We start from the raw sequence: 9,886 nt of genomic DNA, 5'->3' as shown, positions 1-9,886 counted from the left end.
AGTAGGATTACCTATGACTGGTAATATACATGACACTATCATGGTCATAAATCATTGGTTGACTATAGTGGCACATTTTTCACTGATGAGGTCATCCTACACTACAACTTCTATAGCTAATGTCTTCATGCGTGATATCATGAGACTACATGGAATTCGTCAAAAAATTATTTCAGATAGGGATCCTGTATTAACTTTTGCATTTTGGACACTACTATAGAATTATCTTGGAATGTAGTTGAACTTTACCTTAGCTTATCACCAAGAGATAGATGGGCAGACTGAGAGAGTGAATCAAGTTCTCGAGGATATGTTGAGGATGTATGTGATGGACAGACAAATTCTTTGAGAGGATTATCTTTACATAGTGTAGTTTTCTTATAATAATATATATAACAGGTCTATTGGCATGACACCCTTTTAGGCCTTATATGGTCATTCTTGTCATACAACTTTGAGTTGGGATAGTCTTGAGGATCGCATCCTGTTGGGTCCTAAGATTCTTTGAGATATGAAGAAATAGGTAATGCCCATTTGTGAGCACATGTTTATGGCACAAGATAGATAGAAGAGTATGTCAATGCTTATAGGATGGATAAGTAGTTTGTTGTGGTAGAGAAAGTGTTCTTCAGAGTGCTTCCACATAAGAGTTTGATCCATTATGAAAAGGGTTCAAAGCTAGCACCTCACTTTATCAGATTGTTTGAGATTTTTGAGAGGATAGGTCCAGTTTCCTACCATCTTGCTTTGCCACCCAGCCTAGCTCACATTGATGATGTGTTCTATGTTTCTGTACTTAGGTAGTATATTTCTAATGTGGTACATGTTCTTGATTGGAATGCATTGTAGGTAGAGGATGGGCATCTGGCTTTGGAGCCGGTTTGCATTCTAGAGAAGAGGGAGTTGACCCTCAAGGATCAAACCATAGAGTAGGTAAGCATCTATTGGGACCCTATTGATGAGTCATCAACTACATGGGAGGATGTATTTGGCTTATAGGATTTATATCCCTACTTGTTTATAGGCTTCTAGGAGTAAGCCTAAGTCTAGGGGGGGTGGGTGTAGTGCCCGCCCCTAGTTTACATTTTATTATTATTGCCAAACACTTTTAAGCTAGTTTATGCTTGATGATTAGTAGCATTATCTTTCAGATTATCAGATATTGTTACATTTTCAGTTCATTTTATGATGAGACTACTTGGTAATATTTACTTCATGTATGCATGATGATGTTTATTATAGTGATTTAAGTTATTTGATGATGATTAGTTAGATGGATTATTATGCATGTTTTCTTATGAATACTTACCCCATAGTGCATGTATATGGTGTCTGTGTATATTTTCTTTATGTATGACATTTTTGATGTGGTTATGGAAGGGAGTTGTAGTCAACTGCTAGTCAGGATCTACATGATGCATCACTTCCTACCATTTGTTTTTTAGTTTAGAACATATGTATCTATACATGCATGAATTTTATGCCGATTATAGGTATTTGGTATCAACTTCCCTGAATTGCGAGGATCAACATACCCTATCGCAATATGTCAATGGTAAGAGAGGGGAGATAAATTCTTGAGTCTGAATCCTAACCTTTAAAACCATTTGTCGTAGAAAATTAGGACAAGTATCTAAGATTTTTACCTTACGAATTCATCGTATGACATAAATTCATGATTATAACCCTTGAGTTTGATCTTGTATATAGTATTTTATGATGGGTTTACATATTTTGTCTTGTAGGTCTTTGGTGGTTTTTATGTTAATCAATTCAAATTAAAAAATTAATTAATGATTTAATTTAATAGAAAATTATTATGATATTTTCAATATTTATTTATATTTAATTAATTGATAAATTAATTAAATAAAAATTTAAAGAGAAATTTATGGTATAATTTTAGAGCATAATAATATTTATTAAATTTAATAATAATATATTTAGTAGATCATTTCTAAATAAATGCTAAATATTATGATTACCTAATAAATTTTTTAATCAAAAAACACTTCGAATTTTTTTTTAAGAGTGCAAGAGAAATTAATTTATTAAAGATATTTTAATTTGCATTAAGTGTGCATGAATATTTGAAAATGTTAATAAGGAGTTAAAAGATTGTGATCAATGAGTTCCCTCACATGATCATACAATCAATGCCCCAATTTTAGGGAAGAACTCCATATATGAGATTGAGAGTTCTTTTTGCAGGGACTGTAATTTTTGGAGAATTTGGATGTTTTAGAGAGAAGGTTTTGAGAGAAGAGAATTCTCTCACAATCTTCAGGTGATTGCGTATCAGCATCAGAACTAGGTAGAGCCTCATGTTGTATTCACCCAATGAATTATGTTTCTTTGAATGTCCTATTTTCATCGTGCTTGTTGAATTGATTTTCCAAATTTCATTATGAAGAATCTTTCAATATTTCATTTTGAAATTATTGTTATTCATATCAATTTCTTTTGTATATGTGAAGATTGAAAATATTAGTAAAAACCTCATTCTGTAGATTTAAAGGTTGTTAAATAAATCGGGAAGGGTTTTGAAAAGAAATAAAAATTTTAGATTGAAAATTTGATTAGTTCATCATATTTTCCCTCTCAAAGTATTGTTAGAAGTTACACACAATTATATATATGTATATACATATATATGTATATATACATATATATGCATATATACATATATATATACATATATACATATGTATATATACATATATATATGTATATACATGTATATACATATATATATATATATGTATGTATATACATATGTATATATGTATATACATACATATATATATACATATATATATATGTATATACATACATACATATATATGTATATATATATGTATGTATATACATATATATGTATATACATATACATATATATATATATGTATATACATACATATATATATACATATATATATGTATGTATATACATATATATATATGTATATACATACATATATATATACATATATATATGTATATACATATATATATATATATATGTAAATATATGTATGTATATATATGTACATATATATGTGTATATACATATATATGTATATACATATATATATATATGTATATACACATATATATATGTATATATATATGTATATGTGTATATATATGTATATGTGTATATATATATGTATATGTGTATATATATGTATATGTATATATATGTGTATATATATGTGTATGTGTGTGTGTGTGTGTGTGTATAATGATGATGAATTGGGAGGGGGATTGTTTTATAGAAAAATAGTTTTTATTTTAAAATTTATATATTCAAGAAAAGAGTGGGCGAAGAGAGGCAAGTTTTACCCCCACCTCCCTTCTTGATGACATTTTTTATGTTGCGCTAACCACAGTAAGGACTATGACCGACGAGCATTAAATGGCCACACGACTTTGTCTAGGCTAGCGAGCCATAATTGCATGGTTTTATATATGTTTTGTTTTTTAAAATTGATTTTAAATTTTAGTTTTTATAAAAAAATTATCAATAATTATTAGATAGTTTTGTTAATATGTTTTATTAATAATTTTTATTAATAATTAATTAATTAATGAATAGAAGTTTATCTATATAGTTCTTTTAAATAATTATTAACTAAAATTAATTAATTTAGTTTAATTAAGTTTTTAAATTAATAATAAATATTATTTAATAAAATTTTAGTTAGTTATGGGAATTATTATTATTTAATAATTTTAATTATCAATAAAATCGTAGTGAATTTTAATTAATTGACAATTATTATGATCATAATAATTTATAGGTTCAAATAATTCATTTAAGATATCTTATGACATTAAATTGTGAACTTGGGAATTTCATAAGTTAAGGGTAAATTTTGAAAATTATTCTAAAATGAGAATAGGTGAATTTGTAAGACTGAACTATGAATCTCATCTACTAAAAAACATACATTGAAATGAAAATTTAAAACATTATTGGCAACTTTAACTATGTTTTTCTTCAAAATCAAACCAAACTATGAAACTACACTGTTATATGTATGTTGTCTTATGTTTTGGGTTTGGGTTGACTAGAGTGTTGAATAGTCCTAGGATGTTTACCAGAGGCTTAGGAGTTCTGTTTCTATGATATTATGATGATTTGATCTTGAACTTTTAAACTTTCAATAATCTTGTGTGATAACAAGATGAATGTTATGACCTATTTGACTTAAGCTTGAGTCATCGATCAGTTACTTTTGGGATGCTTTCTAGTTGCTTGTAAAGAACTGAGGTGTATTTGTGAATTATCTTTTGATGTTTCCAGTCACTTCTATAGGATTGAGGTGAAAACTACAATTCTTTGATTTTTACTTTTATGAGCTTAGGATAGGCTATCTATATGTAATGTCGAGAAGTGGCTTGCAATGGTAGCCGGGGCCCAAAGTGGCTACTAGTGTAACCCATTATAGAATATTTTAATAAATGAAAACACTTAACTAAATGAGAGTAAAATGAATTTAATAAGAGTCACTGTATTTTCTTGCTCATACCTCAATTGCTAGTACAGACTAGGATTGGAGTAGACAGAATGCTTGGTTGCAATCATGCATCATTAGTATGCCTTGTCAATACAAAAGGATAATAGTGCTACATAGAGTCACTAGGGGGCCAGGGTCAAGTTAGATTTCTAGGGTAACTCTAACATTAATTCATGCAATGACACTTTCCTGCTTACATAGTAGGTTCCCTATGTGTCTTTGTTTGCCTCTGGGTCTAAATGTCAATTCATCTTGGAACCTTTGAGTTAGATGACTTTTAGGCTTTTTTGGACAAAGATATTACTTTTGATTTTAGGATTGATATCCTATTTTGAACTTGTGACTATCTCCTCAACGTAGTGAGAGTGGACCTTTTAGGGTTACCACAAGGTTGAGTGGTAGTACTTTTTACTCTTACCATTGAGATTCGTCCATTAATGCCCTGGCTAGAGTTTCTTGTCTACATTTCCTTTCATTTTATCTTTTTCTATTATGATGGGTGTTTATATCTTTATCATTGATGATTTCACTTACTATATTGTACTTTGTTTCATGGATATGAATGGAATAATGTAATCTATTTTTATAAATGTCTATTCTTTTAGCCTTTCATACCATGTGACATGTATATTGGATTATTGTGCATTCCAAATTTTATTGCAAATGGCATTTAGAACAATTTTATATTATTTAGATGGACTTAGACTTGTAGTTATTAGTTCTTGTGGATGTATTATTTATTTGACTTAGTATTAATTAAATTTAAATGTGATTCAATTTCTTGGGATCCTTAAGGAATGTAATCTATTACGTTTGCTTATGTATGAGTGTATGTTATTGCTTCTACTACTTTATGATTGATGTGTATGATCTTCTTTAAAATTTTTTTATAGAAAACTTAGTAAAAGTTTAGGTTAATTCATTTGGATCCCTTGGTGGGGCATTACATCCGAGAAGAACGATTAGTGTTAATTTTCAGAACTCTATGTAGAGGAGGAGTCCAATACCCATCCTGATTCACCCAACCTTTCCTCTGTTCTCAAGGATTCCTAGTCACTCTTTGATATGCTTTGACATTTGAAATTGATTTCATTATGACTGCATAAGCTAAAAAATATGACTAGTCAAAGCTAAAAGAGTGATGCAAAATATTTTGAATGTGAAAATGTTGTAGTTATATTGTTATTCCTCTTTAGTTATCTATCCATTGGAATTTAGCTTCTAAATTTCAGATATAACATGATCATTATGTATTTAACAATGTAGTTGTTCTCCCAAATAGTAGAGATTGTAGGTTCTTTTCTTTTAAAGTTTTTTCTTATTGATTTTTATGTTGTCAACTTGTGTATTAAAAATTTGAATATTGTAATGAAATAGTTCATTGTGTTAAAATTTAGTAATTTTATTTTATGTAGACAATTTATGAAAACCCAATACATAGATACACATATACTATTGTTGCATGATTTATATGTACATTTCACATTAAGATTGCAAATATAACTTTTTGGAGGGTAAATGACATAGACTCCAAATACCTATAGCTTATTTTATTTTATTTTTTATCATTTGTCCTTACATTTTCAATATATCTAATATGTATTACTGTAGTCATTTACTAATTCCACAAGAACATCTAGGCTCTTTACAATCACTGCAAGCACAATCATTTCTACAATTGTGTTTGTAAAGAACATCACTTGCATCTGGTGATCCTACAAACCTGTTGCTATTCCCTATATTTTCCACCACTAGTACAACATTTCACAAAAATTCTAAGATATAAATGCATGCATCAGAATATCAAACAAGAGCTTCACATGGTTTTAAATTAGATTGTAATTTGAATTAGAGTTTGAACTATTTTTGTGTGTAAATTGGAGGTGAATAGGAAGATAGGGTGATTTCTGAATTACAATATCAAATAATTGTTATTAAATTTTATAATTGTTGAGAATTAAAAAAATTTACATGGTAATGAGTGACATTGTGGGTTCTTGGCTTCTCGGCACCTTAAGGTGTCGAGTGTAGGAAAAATTGAGTTTCTCATGGGAAATGGGTGCAACAATGGCTTTCTAGTTACTTGTCACCAAAGTAGAGAGCTAGCAACATTGGTCTCAATCAAAAATTAAATAGAGTGAAATTAATTAACAAAGGAATAGATTGAGCTAGGTCAAATAATTTAGGTAGGGGACTGAATGATCTTGGTTAATACAGTGATCAAGTGAGCTCAGTCAACACTAAACCAAATGTTTGGTAAACTTTGGAAGAACTCAACTAATACTTGAGTTAAGTTAGAACAAAGATCTCGTCTAACAAGGGTACCAAGTAACTTGATGAAAGACTTAAATTTTTTTTTCTTCCACCTTTAAAATAAAGAGATAAGAATAGAGAGTTGCAACTCCATTTTTCAAAAATACTAAACACAATGTAGAATACATAAAAATGGAGGCAACTATAAGCTAAATAACTAGAGATTGACTATATGCTTGCTTTCTTACTTCCTATTCAAAATAGTAATTTAACTATTATAAATCTAGGAGCATATGGCTTCAAACTAGAATCAAAATACTTCAACCTACTATGTCTCTTGATAATATGAACTTGAAATCACTAGATGGTAAAGCCTGGAGTAATCACTCCTTTGATAGGATAAATAAAAATGAACTTACAAAGAATAAAGAGATCTAATCTTGTACCACTTCACACTCTAATCTTCTTCCTACCCTGCTCTCTTCAACTGATCTTTGTCATTTTGTTTTCAATGAATGAACATTCTTCCCTTTTGTCTTGTCTCAAAAAACTTTCACTCTCATTTTGAATTAACTCAACTATCATGTTAAATGCATCTATTCAATAGGTGGTCATTTGGCTCAAGGGGAAAATCATTAGTTTTCAACACTCAACCTTTTTCTTGAGCCAATAAAACAAGGATCATAACTGATCCAAATCAACTATGCCATGACTTCTTCTTAGGCATACATAACTTGCTATGCCTAACAACTTAAGGAAAATGTTTGCTAGCTACTACTCAGACTTACAAAATTTCATTTTGATTTCTCCATTCCCTACTAGTTCTCTAAAGAAATGGTATTTGATCTCAATGTGCTTGATTCTCCCATGGAAGACTAGATTCTATGACAATGCAATTGAGGAAATGTTTCCTCAAAAAATTATTGTTCCATCCTCTTGGTTTTCATTCAAACCTTCCAAGATTCTTCTTAGCCAGATAGTTTGACATGTTGCTGCATTCATTGCTATGTATTCAACCTCTGTTGTAGATTGAGCAACAATTGGTTGTTTCTTGGACACCCATGAAATTACACCCAAACATATACAAAACTTAAATATAATTGGAATTGTTGTTCCTATCTTCTAGACTTTCAGCCCAATCACTATTAGTGTAACCGATCAGCCTAAAGTCATTATAAATAGTATACAAAATGTCAAATCCCTTGGTACGATTCACATACCTTAGTATCTTCTTTAATTCTTGCTAGTGGGAATCCTTTGGTGTTTTCATAAATATGGAAATCAAACTTACTACATGCATCATGTCAGGCTGAGTTGTTGTTAAATACATCTAGCTTCCAACCATGCTTTTGTATAATATTAGATTGACATGTTTGGTATGATCTTCCTTGCACAACGTGCGGGGGTTGCATTACTATTTTTCATTTTGAATCTCTCCAAGATCTTATTTGCATATTTTTCTTGATCATTTCAAATTCACTCTACATGGCCTCTTTAAGCTCACCAATTGGAAAATTATCATTTCCAATGAAGATTAAGTCATCTACATACAAGACAACAATCAAAACCTTACCACTTTCTACCTTAATGTAGAGAGTGGCCTCACCATCACTTTTACTAAAGTCATTTCTCATCAAGTATGAGTCAATCCTGCTCTACCATGTCCATGGACCTTTCATGAGCCCATACAGATCTCTCTTCAACTTATACACCCTGTGTTCCTCACCTACAACTTCATAACTAGATGGCTGCTCCACATATACCTCTTCTTTCAATACTCTATTCAAGAAGGAGGACTTCACATCTATTTGTTATACCTTCCATTTGTGGTAGACTGCGATGGCGATGACATCACACATGATTTCCATTCTTACAATTGGGTCATATGTCTCATTATAGTCTCTTTCAAATTGTTGTTTGTACTCGTTGATCACTAATCATTCCTTATGCGTATCTATTTTTCCTTCAACATCGCACTTGGTATTGTAAAACCATTTAACTCAATTAACTTGTTTTTTAGGAGGAACTATAGTTAATTCCCATGTTTTATTTCTCTCTATAACATCTATTTCTTCATCCATGACATTACACAATTTGATATCTTTCATGAATTCTTCAAAATAGATTGGATCACTATGAGAAAGTAATGAAAAGTTAACACTCTCATCATAATCTTCATCATACCTTTCATCTTGTTATATTTCCCTTAGACTATTATTCTTTCTTGATAATAGGAAGGTGACAGTGGGAACATAATTTTTAGTATTGTTTCTGCTACTATTTGCAAACCATCTTAGTGTTTTCTAGAGATATTGAATTGCTTCTCTAGTGTTATACATTATGAAGGTTATGGGATTGTTTACATTTCTCATTTTCACATCAACCATATTTGCACTCTACTTTGACTGATCACCTTATTTTAGAATTCAATAGCATAATGCCCAAATTTATGGAAATAATAACATTCTACATTAGTCTTGTTGGATTTTTCATTCTTCTTACCTCCTCTAGAGTTATTTTGAGAGGTGCTTGCTCCCTCTTGATTTCTTTCTCATCTTGAGCTCTCTCCTCTAGGATTCCTCTAACCATTTCTTCCACAACCTCTACTTCTTGAGCTTCTACAAGAGCCATTTATTCCTTTCCCCCTACTTCTTGAATTTCCTTGAGCTTTGAAAGCTTGTCCTTGGGAAGATGTAGTTGACCTGTTAATCTGGTGCTCATGGATTTGAAGAGTACCAATCAACTCATCCAATGTTAATGTGGTCAGTTCCTTTGCTTCCTCAATAGTCACCACAAGATTATAATACTTTTGAGGTAAACTCCTAAATATTTTCTCCACTATTCTTTTCTCTTTATACTTGTCTCCATTTAATTTGAGTTGGTTTATCAAACTAGAGATTCTTGAGCTGAATTTTGCAATAAGTTCATTATCCCTCATTTGAAGGTTCTCAAAGCCCCTTCTAATCAACTATAGCTTAACTATTCCAAATTTATTAGTTCCTTTGAAGTTTTTCTCAAGAATATCCCATGCTTCTTTTGAATAATTTGGTGCTTCTATCTTAGAGAAGATTGTTTTTGTCATGACTACCTCAATCACACATAGGGATTTT

This window comes from Cupressus sempervirens, chromosome 5, assembly GCF_028749045.1.
Source record: "Cupressus sempervirens isolate cs-2001-9-10 chromosome 5, ASM2874904v1, whole genome shotgun sequence".
Classification (NCBI taxonomy): Eukaryota; Viridiplantae; Streptophyta; class Pinopsida; order Cupressales; family Cupressaceae; genus Cupressus; species Cupressus sempervirens.
Note: the sequence above shows the minus strand (reverse complement) of the source record.